The 14,834-nt window shown below is 43.0% G+C and overlaps 1 protein-coding gene across 3 annotated transcripts in view; it reads right to left on the bottom strand.

Annotated features, from left to right (window-relative positions):
- The window catches only part of Zdhhc21 (zDHHC palmitoyltransferase 21), a 61,303-nt gene extending 55,811 nt beyond the window's left edge, over window positions 1–5,492 (bottom strand). Inside the window, exons 1-2 of one of the 3 annotated variants that reach the window (XM_029476193.2) lie at window positions 5,046–5,190; window positions 2,452–2,612 (exon numbers count right to left, since the gene is read on the bottom strand). The gene's annotated coding sequence lies outside the window, so the exon portion shown is untranslated. Of the gene's footprint in view, window positions 1–2,451; window positions 2,613–5,045; window positions 5,217–5,473 lie in introns of those variants that run through there. The other 2 variants (XM_029476194.2, XM_021160134.3) reach the window with 2 other exon arrangements.
- Between the last annotated feature and the right edge of the window lie 9,342 nt (window positions 5,493–14,834).

Below are 14,834 nucleotides of genomic sequence, written 5' to 3'. Positions count from 1 at the left end.
TGATCCCAGTCCAGCTGGCCTGTGCATTCCTATAGCCCTCCGCACTACCACACACGCGCGCGGGCGTGCGCGCACACACACACACATACGCGCACGCGCACACACACCCCGCCAGGAGCACCATGGTCTTTATTCCTGGAAGCTCTCTCTTTTGAAATCATCCAGTTCCCATGAAACCAAATACCCATGTGTCCTGCATTTGGGCTCAATGAACTGCCTTAGCCACAAAGCAGAGTCACAGTGCACTCTGAGCCCACTTGTGAGAGTCAGGACAATGATGATCAAATGTACAGCTCCAAGTCTCTAAGCACGACAGGCGAACAGAGGAATGTAAAGTCTATGTTCTCATTCAAAATGCTAACAAAAAATTTATCTCCCTCGAATAAAACCACTGAGAGTCAACCAGAAAAGTGAACTACTACAGTTCAAATTTTAAAAGGTCATATTATAAAGAACTCTCCATAGGGCATACCAACTCACTTCTTCAACCAAGTTATTAAATACATATTATCATGGATGCTGAAGAAATTCAGGTCCTCTAGAAGAGCAGCAGGTGCTCCTAGCCACTGAGCCATCTCTCAGCACCCACTAACTTTAACCAAGTTCAAAATGGTCTCCTTCACTTTTGTCTTGCCCTTAGGGACCAAGTATGTATGACAAACTTGGGGAGCTGCTACACCACTATTGGTAAACAAATGAATGTTTTTATCCAGGAAAACAAACAGGCAAGCCTGAGAATTATATGCAGTACATTTTGAAACACGGCCAAAGTCAGTAACGCAGCTAAGGCTTGGAGCTCTTGATGGCTTCCTCACAGCACTTTCTGTCAGTCACATTATTAGGAAACAGCACAGGTCAATCACCCATGACTCAAATCCCAGCCACTCACTGACTTAAAGTCTAAAAAAAAATCACTCTGTGGGATACAAGTAACATGGAGCCCCTGAATCCAAAAGTTAGGGGATAACAATATCCCAGTGCCTCAGAACTATAAAATGTCATTGAACATTAGCATTGTACATTTATTAACACACTACATTTAAAACAATATAAAAAACGGATTAGTTTTTTTAAACATACCACAATAAAAACCAAAGTGGCAAGTACATATCTTTAAAGGCATCCATAAAGTGACTTGGCTTTTGATTTTATTCTACTCTAAAAACTGATTAATCATGGCAGTTAATTCTGAGATACCAGGCTCTAGTTGACTTTAGGAATCAGCCTAACATTATTTCAAAAATATCATCAATACTCAGTTTATTATCAACAAAGTAGACCTGTCTTATATGGGCGTTAAAAATAGGGAGCTATGGTCAAACTTGTACTGCCTCTTTTTCCTTTCCAAGCCTCATTGTAACATGGCAAAACAGGGATGATAATGCTAACTTAGAGGACTGCTGTCACACTTCAGCGGGAAGCTGCCTAGCAAGGACGCACCATTGGCCAACGGTGACTTGAAAGCGAAGTGAATTAAAAATAAGTATGACTTTAGCAATCCTAAATAAAGATATTCCTGAACCCCATCATTAAAAGTGTTACTAACATTTAACCATCCATCTACTTTCTATTTTGTTTAATACCAAAGCCAGGGAATTATTTATTAAAATAAACCCTTTAGGATCAGTGAGAAGTCTCTGTGGGTAAAGGCACCTGCCGTCAAGCCTGCAGACCTGAGTTCAATTCCTGGGGCCCATATGGTGGAAGGAGAGAAGGAATTCCTGTACATGGTCCTCTAACTTTTACAAAATGTGCCATGGCAAGTATGTGCCCACACACATGCACACACACACACACACACACTCACACAAAAGAGACCCCTTCAGTTACTGCAGGCTTACCAGTGACATCATACTGCATTGTAAGTATGCAGGGAAGATGCGTGTCACACACTGCCTGCTCTGTTTTCAAGCAGAAAAAAGAAAATACAGGTTTGATCTGAAACAAAGCTCCTCCTCCAAGTAGAAAGCCAGATGTCAAGCCAGGAGTGGAGCCTGGATGGAAGTCAGCACTTGATTTCAGAAGCTAGTGAACAAGTCTAGCCAAGGCATTCTGAGACACAAATCAAAGAATCATGGGTGCTGTAGTGTCCAGGCACATTGTCCTGGCACCTCCAATGGTTTCAATGCACCCTGCGGAAGGCTCTTTGTTACTGCACTCTGGACAAAACTGAACCTAAGCTGTTGGCCCTTCACATGCATATGTATACCAGCTTCATAGAATTCCAAAGTATGCACTTCCACTGACAACACTGGGCCAGCGTTACATACTTCTGTACTCTCCTGACCCAAGAATAACTTGGAAGATGTAGAATGATACCAACTAAAGACGGACTATCAAATATTGTTTCCGTGTATGAAAAGCTCTGTGGGAATTTTCATGGAGGAACACAGGAGTACAAAAACACAAAAGGCAATATTAATGTAGGGTGGAGACAGGTTCAGTAATTACCTTCCTCCAAAAATAACACTAGGAAAAAACACTCAGGTACAGTAGAAGCCAGAAATGAAGAGGCCAAGTCAGGTTTTTCCTGGGTGTTAACCAGACATGTTCTTCCAAATGGGAAAAGGAGCAAGCTATTGCCCTTCAAGTAGCCACTGGGCCAAGACATCCTGGGAAAAGAAAAAAAGGCTAGATTGGCCTGCCCACACATAGCAGAGTTTACCAACACAGGTATAAATTAAGCATACTAACATTAAATGCTTCTAATAATGAAATTCTACAGGTTGTGAACAACTAAGTAACTCTCTAACCACAGATAAAAGACTTTTAAAAAAGAATGTGTGAATTCACAATCAAGCACTGCTAATCTGTACCTAATCTGATCTCTCTAACTCATTTACTTTCTGTGTCTGTGTCTCTGTCTGTGTGTGTGTGTGTGAGTATGTATGTGTGTGTGTGTGTGTGTGTGTGTGTGTGTGTAGATCTACATCCAGCCTCTTAAAGTCTAGAAGCAGCTTAATTTACACTGCGATGACTACAGTAGAAAAGCAGGCCTATAATGCAAAAGACATAGCCAGCTATAAACCAGGAAACATGCTAATAAACTGATATTGCAGTAAGGTGTTTAGGGTTGACTAGCAGCCTCACACATGAAAAATGTGACTACCAAACTAGCTGATAGAGCTTCCTGGGGATTCTTAACCAACAAATCATACCCAGGCTTCTTTCTTTCTTTAATTTTTCACCATCCCTCCTCCTCCCAGTGCAGTGGATACAACCCAGGGCCTTGCTCATCCCAGGCAAGGACTCTACCACTGACTGACATATATATGCAAACATATATATGGCGATAGATCGGGGAGATCATGGGAGACCTCTGCTTTTTGCTCATTCTATATATGTCAAACATCTTTAATCTCAGTAATAGCGTAATAAATGTACACTGACTGTTCTACTAGACTGATCTTTAAAAAGTTGAATCTAAATCCTAATACTTTTGCTAAATAATATAATAAAGTCTACATTCCTTTGCTTCCCCAGTTATGCCTGATAAATTTATATTGCTGCAACATACAACATCCTATGCTGAGCTGTTTCCATAGGTTCCATGTGGACATTTCCCAGAGTTCTTAGTCTCTTTACTAATACATGTGCTTTCCCAATAGGATTCTGAATTAGAGAAATCAGGCAGTGGGCACATAAGTAAAAAGGTTATAACCAACTGATTTCTTTTTGTCTGGATCCTAATTGACATACTGATATGTAGGTACTTAGGTATTTAAATTTTTGTAAGTAAACAAAGCATGCTTAGACATCAATTTCTCTTAAACATGTAAACTGTGTTTATTCCAGCTACAGCTCCTTAAGTATTAACAGAGCTCTCCATAGTTTGAAGACATCTAATATAATTCTGCTGTTTTACAGTCAAGTTGAATTCTGGAGGTCTGGTACTACATGGATCCTCCTCACCATGTCAAAAGGGGTGTTAAATTAAAAGCAGACATTTCCCAGATAGACATGAGAAAGCTTGAAAGATCGCCTCTTAGAAAAATTTAGCCTGGCTACCTAGTTGTATAGATGAGAAAATAACACTGGATCCCTGGCCTACCCATGACCCCATAGCTGGATAGTACAGAAACCAAAAGCGAATCTGGCTTTTCTGTCTTCAACTCCAAACTGTATCTGTTTTTTTTTCCCCCAAATTATTTCATACCACTTCTCCTCTTCAAAAGCCTTACTACTGAGAGGGTACAACTTAGGTGGAAACAGAGTACCCTCTGAACTTTATCCGTGGATCTCAAGCTCTGGAAGAACTTAATGAGATACTGCACCAAACCCTTTCATCTAGGAATGGCACACACTAAGCAGTCATCAAATGGTAACGGCTATCATTATCTTTTACCACAAAGTAGGTAGTGAATTGGGGGGTGGGGGGGTGAGGGGTATGCATATTAGCAGTGGGTGGAGGACCCATTTGACAAGTCTTTTAAACTTACACTTAATTACCCTTATTTGCCCTTATTTTGGGCTGAAACTTTACACTGATTTATGACCCACCCACAATGACCTTGATTTTTACCCACCCCCTCCTGTACTTTTATGAACTGCTATATTGCAGTATTTTCAAGTAATAATCGGTCAGGTCCTCTTAGCCCTGGAGATACAAACATCTTCCACTGACTCATAAGGTATCTTAAAATGTGACCCAAATACAGATCGAGAAAAGATCATAAATTTTAAACGACAAGCGCAGGTTACGTTCAGCGAGCGATTACAGGGAATGGTAACAAGTGCAAAGTGCTGCCATGCGGAAAGCCATTTTCTCAAAACAGCCGGTGCGGCCGGCCGAGGGAGAGGAGGGAGAAGGTCAATGGAGGTGCACGGTTTTCTCCCAGAGGGTCCTCTGCAGCTCCGCACCAGCGACCTCGAAATGAATGAAACGCTCGGTCACACCGACAGCCCGGGCCCCGGGGGTGCAGGGACGCCAGAGTCCCGGGGAGAACTCGGCGGATTTCTCTCCCCACCCCAGCCCATTCAGGGCCGCGGTCTCCGGGAGGGATGCTCCATGGCAGGTGCGGGACCGCCCGCCGGCCCACACTCACCGCCGCCCGCTCCGCCGCTCTCCACTCGGCTCCGCGCCTCCGCCGCCCAGGCCGGGCCGCGCTCCCCTTCCGCTTCCGGGAGCCGAGGCGCCGGGACCGGCCGAGTGGGTGTCGGCATGCCCGCGCGCCCGCGCGGAGGCACGGCCGCCGTCGCCCTCTCCGCTTCGCGCCCCGGAGCCGCGATGGGAGCCGCCGAGGGCCGAAAGACCTGAAAGCGCTCGCAGCCCAGCGCTGCGCCCGGCCTACCTTCGTCTAACCTACCTGTGCCTCCCCGCCCTGCATCCCGGCCCTGCCCAGGCGGCAGCACACGCGTGTCCCCACACCCTCCCTGCCTAGGACCAGCCTCAGCCTTAAGCGGTGCTCGCTTCTTCCTTCTGTCGGGGAGCAGGCCTCTCTCCCCAATGACAGCTATGGATTTTCCAGGTTACCTTGCTTCAAAATTTAGTCTGCAACATTGACATCTTCTGGGATTCTGGAGAGAATGCAGTCTCAGGCCTGCTCATTCCGTACCTGAATTTTAATTCAGGATCTGGAGGTGACACCTATCAGTGCACCCCAAAGCAGCAGTGTTCATCTTTAGGGCCTTCGGACCCTCTTTTGGGATACCCCAGCCATTGGAGGTTTTTCCAATTCTTGTTGGCAACCTAAATCCATTCAAATAATCTTTAAATGCATTTCAGATAATCTCTATAAATTGTCAGCGCTCCAATCAGTGAAACCTAGGAAAAAAATTAATGAACGCAACAGTTCAAATAACCCATCTCCCAATCTAAGCTGTTATCCTCACAAACGCCTGAGATACAATTACTATAACCTTTTGCACCTCACTCCTAAATAGTGCTGTGGAAAACTTTATACTGTATGGAGATAGCTGGTTATGCCTACATGTCCCAGAAGAAGATAATGTGTGATGGGAGAGGAATTCCCTGCTGTAGGAAGTCTGAACTTCTTGTTAAATGGTATTGAGAGCCTTCCAGAACAAACTGTTCCCGGTGGTACCTGTTACTCAGGTCCTGGGACGACAGCTGTACTAACTCTAGAGTTACCTTCAACTAGCTTGTTCCATTTCCTGACAAATCCCCTTAATTTCATTCCCCTTAAAAAAATCTTCTACCTCCCCACTGATAGGGGCAGGATAGGAAGACAGAGCAAACAAGGGAGTGTGGGAAAGGGGGAGGCCTCTCACGTGGAGACATAGCTTTCCTCCTGGCTGTGTGTCAAGAAACATCAACACAACCACTAAAACCAAGGCTGCCTCCAAGATAATACTCATTCTTCCCTCTACATCTCAAACAACAGTGTCACAGTCACTGTGACAGCTACTCAGGGCCAGGGTGATTGTAGCCTTGACTTTAACCCTGTTAGCAGTACTCTCTCAACTCTAAACTAAAGAATAAGCCTTGTAAAACCACCTAACAATCCTATTTACAAAAAGAGCGTTCTTTAAGATAAGAGAAATAAGTAAATCATGACTTTCCTTTATTTTAAAACTGTTCTTAGGCTTTGTAAATTACATCTTTTGAGCAAGTTAACTTAGAAAGCTGCAGAATTATATGTGTATGTATACATATATACATATACACATATATGCACATACATGTATATATGCATATGTGATATAATATATATACCATAAAGACTCCCAGCATAACTGCTCGCTCTTGCTCTTTCTCTTTCTTTCTCTCTCTCTCTCTCTCTCTCTCTCTCTCTCTCACACACACACACACACACACACACACACACACACACAAAGTCATGTCTCAGATCTGTACTATTGTCCTTTCCTCAAGACAGACTGGTTTCCTCTCTTGGGCTTGTGTGTGTGTGTGTATGTGTGTGTGTGTGTGTGTCCTCTGTCCCACAGTCTTACCCATACTTGGGCTTAAATCTGAAGTTTGTGTTGTCCCTTATCACTACTTAATAAATTCACTTTGCTCTGACTCATCCTTAGGTTCTTTTCTGAATATATTTCAATATCTAGCTTTACCTTCCTGGAGATATTAATGACAATGTTGGGTTACATTTCAAACTCAAGACCATCCTCCTGTCTCAGGCTCCCTACTGGTGAGATTACAAGAGTGTGGCTCTGTGTCTACCTTTTGGACATGATGGTAGCCAGACTTTGAGGAGGATCCTGGGGACCCCTGCCAACAGAGTTCTGTGTCCTCACTGCACTTGTAGAGCACTTATGGAACTTGTTTGGAACCCCATGTTATCATGAACTGCTAGGGATTTGGAAAATATGTTCTTTCCTGATTGCTAACACTTGATGACCTTTAAGTCATAGATTAATTTGTTTTCATGGTGTGGTCCCCAGACACGCAGCTTCTGTGTCACCTGGAAACCTGTGAAAAGTTGTATTTTTAGCCATACCCCAATCCACAGTAATAGAAATTTTGGAGGAGAAGCCCACAAACCTATGTTCTAACAACCTTCCAAGTGATTCAGAACACATACCCAAATCCTGGAACTGTTCATCTAGACCATGGTGCCCTAGAACAACCCAATGGCAGAGACTAACCTGACTGGATGGAAGTTTTATACTGTTTCAAGTTAGCAAGTTCCCCTTTCACACATAGCTATGGGGTTGAAAAACTTGTCACATTACTGTTGGACTAAGTAGTTTTCATGCTTTAGTGACATTTTTGTGACTTGGTTTCTTTGAATAAGTCAAAATAATACAGATAAAGAGTAACTTTGAAGAAAAACACTTACTTTCCTTCAAACCCAGTGACCTGGATTACATACTGTTTTGATGTCTCATCAAACATCTCTACGAAGAGGAATATTTGTGTCAAATGGTCACAACAAGTGCAAAGAAATTAGTTAAGCAACGTGAGTGCATACAAACATCAGAAGTATACATGTTTATGCCTGTTTTTGTGCAACAAGCTTCTTTTTTTTTTAATCAGTCAAACCAATTCCACAGAAAACCTAGGAAAAGCATGGAGGGATGGCAGTCCCCTTACCATGAACTGTTTGAGCATAGGAAGTTAAAGGACATAGACAAAGTCTCGCCTCCCCCATGATATTTGTCATCTCTGTCTGTGATTTGCACTAAGCACTGACTGTATAGACAGACACGTGTCACAGTGAGTACACAGAAGAAGCATGGCATCAGTGGTAGATGCTTGCCGGAAGAGGTTTGGGTTATTACTGCTGTTGGTTTTCTTTTCTTCATTTTTAAAGATTTTTTATTGGTTGTTTTATTTATTTACATTTCAAGTGTTATCCCCCTTCCCGGTTTCCCCTCCAAAACCCCCCTATCCCACCCCCTCCCCCTGTCTCTATGAGGGTTCTCCTCCACGCGCCCACCCACTCCTGTCTCACCACCCTAGCTTCCCCTCTGCTGGGTCATCCAGCTTTCACAGGACCAAGGTCCTCCCCTTCCATTCATGCCAGACAAGGCCATCCTCTGTTTCATATGCATCTGGAGCCATGGGTCCCTGTGTACTCTTTGGTTGGTGGTTTAGTCCCTGGGAGCTCTGGGGGTACTGGTTAGTTCATATTGTTGTTCTTCCTATGGGGTTGCAAACCCCTTCAGCACCTTCAGTCCTTCCTCTAACTCCTCCATTGTTGTCTGTCATGTTGGAGAGCAAACCTGAGGCCTTGAAAACACTAGGCAAGAACTTGACCAATGAACAGCATCCCCAGTCCAAGAGTCTTTCTACTTAATTTAAGCATGAATATAAGTCGCATACGCTATTTCCCTCCTGCTTCCCGCTCTACTTCATGGACCTGTGATGCTGAAGCATGATTCCTAATCAAACTGATTGTACGTGGGAATTTTAAAAAAAATGACAGGGACAAGTAATGATGCTGCCACTGCCAACACAGTGTCTGACAAAGGCACAGGCAGAGCACTTGTGTGGATAAACCCAGCCAACCGCGGTGCTCCTGTGCCAATACTAGGCAGGACTGGATTTTACTGCAATTTCCAAAAGTCAGTGCAGTCCAGAGCTTAATCAGCACTGGCTAATAGCCCTTGGCAGCTCTGGGTGGATGGCGTTCTCCACCTGCCCAGCTGGGTCCCAGGCCCTAAGCACCCACATTTGATGCACATTCATGATTTCTTGGTTGCTCTAGGCATCACCTCCATCTGTTTGAGTGGCAGAGTGCCCATTCCAGAATAGACTGATAATCTAAAAGTTGTTCTTCACCTTTTGTGGGGTAGCACATCTCTTTAAACATCTGATGTAGGTTGTAAATCTGTTCCTCAGAAAAGTACATACATACATACATACATACATACATACATATAATACATATGAGTATGTACATATATTTCATATATATGTATAAAGTTCTACACACTGTCCTACCTTACCACATTTTAAGAGGATCACAAGGAAATTATAAACATCAGGTTAAAACTTTGCCCTAGGATGTTAAAAATAGATAAAGTAAGCTTTTTAATTTCAAATAGCAAGGAAAACCCTGAAGAATCACTGCATTCTTAGAAGACAAAGAGAGAGCAATGCTGAACAGACCAGGCACAAGCTAAGTGCTACTGTTGCTGAGAAGTCAGTAGTCCCAGTAGGGTGGATCACAGTTGCCGAATAGAGAAGCAAAAGAAAGCAGGACTCTGGATTCAAGTTTCCCGAGGAGGGAAATGGGGAGATGTGACTGGGTCAAGACATGAAGAAATGAAAACATAAGGGGTCCTGTGTGGGTCAAGTACGTATGAGGTAGAAAAGTAGAGAAGAGAGTGGAATGAACCAAAATTAAACTATGATGGCCTACAAAACCAAAGCTATGTCTAGAGAAGAGCCATCAGCTTTTAGACGATGGCAATTACCTGCTCTAAGCTGGAAAAGTCTATTATTGGGAGTGTCATTGTCAAAAAGCAGAGGGGCAACATGTTTGGAAAGATTTTAAAATTCTAGATTGAAACTGGTATTTGTTTCTTGCTTGCTCTGGATGTTTTGACCAAGTTAAATAAAGATAAACTTGAGATTGATAACATTTTGATAAATGTCAGTAGGGAAATATATTCTGGTAGGTGTTCATATGAATTTTAAATCCAAGACACTGAACAAGTTAAAATCTGTTTGAGATTTAAAAATAAAAATTAAATTGGACTAAAATAAAAAGTAAAGAGCACAGTGCTGGGAAAACAGACAGACTGACTGACAGACAGACAGCACAAAAAGCGAAGTTAATGCCATAAATGAACCCCTCTGATGGTAACTGACTTGTTACCAGTGAAGCCTTGGACCATGGTGATTTTCATGCAGTATTTCTGATACTCAATTGCACAACCATCTTTACCTTCGGTCACCTCTTGATACCTAGTTAATTCCCTCCTCCTAATCCTACCTCCAAATTCGATCAATCCCAAACTGATCCAGGTTCCCTCAGACTCAACTACAAATTCTTGAGCAGAATTTACAAACCTATGGCCCTCCCCTCCCTGGGAGACAGCAAGTCTGGCTGTGTCAGGCTACGGGGACACTTTCTATTCCTCATCGGCTGATTAGGTCCTAACAGACCGTTGAATGATGAAATCTTTCCATTTTCGCAGCTCAAAGTCAGTGTTCTTCATGTTCACAGTTTCCTTTCTGTGTCAAAGGCACAATAAAGTAGCAGCCACTCCCAGTAATGAGGCTCAGCAGTTCATACTGAGCTGCTTCCAAGGCTGGGAAAACCGATGCTTTGAGCAGGTCATCCTGCTTCTCATCATTTGAAGAAATGTGGATCCAAGTAGAAGGCAAAGAGAAAATCAACTTGTCTGGGTGGGTACTGGTAACTGAACTCAGGGCTTTGCGAATGCTAAGAAAGAGCATTGCCACTGAGTTACATCATAGCCCTTGCTTTGTTGTAAATAAGCTTTGGCCATTGTAGCCCAGGCTGGCCTCAAACTCTTGATCCTCCTCTTTCTACCATCCAAGTGTTGGGATTACTGTTATGTGCTAGCATATCTTCCTGGAAAATACTTTATTAATACAGCCTACTTAAATATAGTTTAGGTAATCATATCTGAGCAAATATGGAAAGAGTAAGAAGATAAATGAGCCTAGAAAGAGGATGGTAAACATAATTTGCTGTGGTAAAAAAAAAATGCAAATTGTATCTTGTATCTTAGAATACCCAAGATACAATTTTCAAAACACATGAAACTCAAGAAGAACGAAGACCAAAGTGTGGACACTTTGCCCCTTAGAATTGGGAACAAAACACCCAAGGAAGGAGTTACAGAGACAAAGTTTGGAGCTGAGACGAAAGGATGGACCATCCAGAGACTGCCATATCCAGGGATCCATCCCATAATCAGCCTCCAAACGCTGACACCATTGCATACACCAGCAAGATTTCGCTGAAAGGACCCTGATATAGCTATCTCTTGTGAGGCGATGCCGGGGCCTGGCAAACACAGAAGTGGATGCTCACAGTCAGCTATTGGATGGAACACAGGACCCCCAATGGAGGAGCTAGAGAAAATACCCAAGGAGCTAAAGGGGTCTGCAACCCTATAGGTGGAACAACAATATGAACTAACCAGTACCCCCCAGAGCTCATGTCTCTAGCTGCATATGTATCAGAAGATAGCCTAGTCGGCCATCACTGGGAAGAGAGGCCTATTGGTCTTGCAAACTTTATATGCATCAGTACAGGGGAACGCCAGGGCCAAGAAGTGGGAGTGGGAGGGAGGGGAATGGGGGGAGCATGTGGGGGACTTTTGGGATAGCATTGGAAATGTAAATGAAGAAAATACCTAATTAAAAAAAAGGAAAAGTGAAGGAAGAAAAAAATGCAAAGAATATGTAAAAGCAGAGAAGAGTACAAGACACTGCAGAGTAGTGAAGCATTTGTCTAGCATACACCAGGAAATGGGGGTCAGCCTCAAATAAGTAAATAAATCAAAATTAAAATCTTTAAAGGATACTTTTGATGGTGAGAACCATCAAAGATGGAAGTTGAATGAGGTTTCACATTGAGGAAATGGAGAAGTGTCACAGCACCAGCTAGGTGATGCCCTAGGATTGGTTGGGGGAAGGCTGTTGTGTGCATTCTGCAGAGCTCTATCAGCAAGGATGACGGAGATGATGAGTAGACTGGGTCTCCAGGACAGAGAATAGAGTAAAAGCGGAAGGAAGAAGGCTTAATCTTGGGAAACCAGCTAAAGTATATTAAAGACCAGAGAGAGGAAGAAATGATTCAATAATCCCCTGTGCTACGATTATTTACAATTCAATATCCAGCCCGGCTTTCTGTTGAGCTTCAGATCCATAAACTAAAAGCAAAGCCTTCCCGCACCCCATACACACTTGCTTATTATCAAGCATTCAGTCTCAAGGAGCAGCTATGTAAGTCAAGGGAGGATACCAGTGTTCTTACCAAGGCAGGCCAAGCTGTCCTACCTCATTCCCTCCTCCTGTTAGCCTATTAGTGGCTAAGTGAAGCAGTGTGAAAGACAAGTTATGGGCCCCAAAGAGAGAGATCACCACTCCAACGGAAGGATTTCTGCAAGACTACATTTTACTTGTGATCAAAAATGGCGTTCTCACAAAAGGAAAAGAGTGAGCTGGCCAGGGCAGGAAGTACTCTTGGCTTTAACACAGATGACGATTGTGTCTTTTCCCCACTGACTGGGGTTGGATCTCAGTCTTTCACAACTGGCTAGCTTAAAGGAACTGAAATAAAGCAGACAGGGAGTAAGCCACTTTAGACACGTTCCCAGAATGTAGCAAGGCCTTTGTCTAAATAAAAGTGTCACTGGAAAGGAGGGATTAAAACTTCTACATAAAGGTTTTTACAAGGTGGGTTGAATAAAAAGACTTGTAAGAAAAATCTTAAAAGGCTAGAGAAATTAAATAAAAAAAAAAGATTTGAATTTGCCATACACAGACATTTATAGTGTCTGATAGAAAAGACTAAAACTTAATGGTTCTTGGAACAGGTAACTTTAAAGTGTCTATTTCTTCTGTTTTGTTGAAAACTTTTTAGAAGAAAATGGAGCATGCTCAGAAGCATCGCTGTATGTCTTCCTGCTTTAAGTTTATGTCATCTTTATGAGGCCAACTAAGCATGCCTAGATGTGGGGCTGGAAAGCCAGGTGACTGAAGGAGATGTTCAGGAGCGAGAGTGAGGTCAAGATGTATCCAAACCCCCCAAAATCTCCCCCTGAGACCAGCAATAGGACTGCTTCCTCTCTGTTCTGGGCCTGCAGGTCACCTTTGATGTCCCACCTCTGATATCTTGAGGTAGTCACATGGCCTGGTGGTCAGGTTACAGTTTAAACTTCCTCTCTCCTTATAAGGACATGTCTAGGAAGCACCTGGAATTCCTCTTCGTACAGATGAAGCTTTCCTCATCACCTCGGCCCCAGCCAATAATGGACACTCACCCAGAAACCCCCTACCCACTCCCCAAGGTTTATATAGCACCTCCCCCACCCCCCCACAAGGAGAATTGTTCACTGAAAATTGTCTCTGGAGAAGGCCATTTCCTCACCCTGAGATACTGTCTAACTACCACCCAACTAAGCTTCATTCCTTCCAGGCCTGCCCAGTGCACATCGGTACCTGGATATCCCGACAGGAAAGGCAGACCTGCAGGGGCATGTAGGTGTATTGTTGCCCGAGATCTCAACCTTTGAACATGTGCTTGATGGCTTTGAACTGAACATGCCCAGAAATATGACTTCCCTTCCTAAACTATGATTTTAAACTGAGCGTGCTCAGGAAAGTGCCTGGACTCAAGAGTGTTTCCCACATTAATATATAGGAACTCACTAGCTTTCATCTCTTGGTGATGCTGGTTGGGGCTTTGCACTCACCAAGATGCAAAACCATTTGATTTGACAACAAATTAAATGTCCGTACAAAACAAAAACAAAATAACTCAGTAACCTCTTGACTTACGAATGCTCTGTACATTTTAAATTTCTTTTCCTTTTAAATATGTTTCTCTCCGCTGATAGCTTAGGTAAAGACACTTGTCACATTTTCTTTTGGTAAGTAAGACAAAGGTGTTGGTGAACGTTTTCACCTTTGCCCATTTCTGTAGCAGGAAACTGAGACAGTAAATGACTCAGAAGAAGAGGAGCGAAGCAGGAGGAATAAATCAGTTTCCAGTGTGCTTTGGACAGATGTTCAGCTGTAAGGCCAAAAGTATGTCTGTCCTTCCCTTCCACCACACGTACAGAGGAAAAATGTCAGTTGGATTAACTAGAACCCTCAGGATGGGCTCAGCAAAGCATTCTGTAAAGAAATAGAAATAGTCTTGAATCCTAAGCCTAATAGGTTTTGTTGCAATTATTCATCTTTATCATTGCACTGTAAAGCAGCCTTAGACAATTCATATATAAGCAGCAGGGCTGGATGGCAATAAAATTATAATTTGAATAATGGATTCAGGGTCTATTGGGCCCAGTACATCAGTATCTATGGACCCTTGCCTCATAGATGATTGGAAACTCTTAACTTCAAAGAGAGTTTAATGAAGAAGGAAAGATGTCTGGCTTTGGACCAACTCTGGCACTACTAAGTAGATATTACTTAATTACCCAGTGCCTCAGTTTCCTCTCATGTAAAAGGAACACAACTTAGTAGCCATCATAAATCGCTTGGGACTTATGAATGAATCGATGTATCTGGTGAAGAAGGAAGGTAATTACTGTTAATAATTTCATTTCCAGGAGAAGGCAGGACAGTATAGCAACAAGTGTGTGGCATTTTAACATTGTTTGCATAAAGAATAAGAGCATAGAAAGCCCCACTTGTTTTTGTTGTCCTCAAACTTCTACCTCATTGGAATTTTCAAATCAAGAGCCTTACAAGCCAACAA

This window comes from Mus caroli, unplaced genomic scaffold, assembly GCF_978045245.1.
Source record: "Mus caroli unplaced genomic scaffold, Mus_caroli_1 scaffold_6, whole genome shotgun sequence".
Taxonomy (NCBI): Eukaryota; Metazoa; Chordata; class Mammalia; order Rodentia; family Muridae; genus Mus; species Mus caroli.
This window is presented reverse-complemented; position numbering and strand designations above follow the sequence as displayed.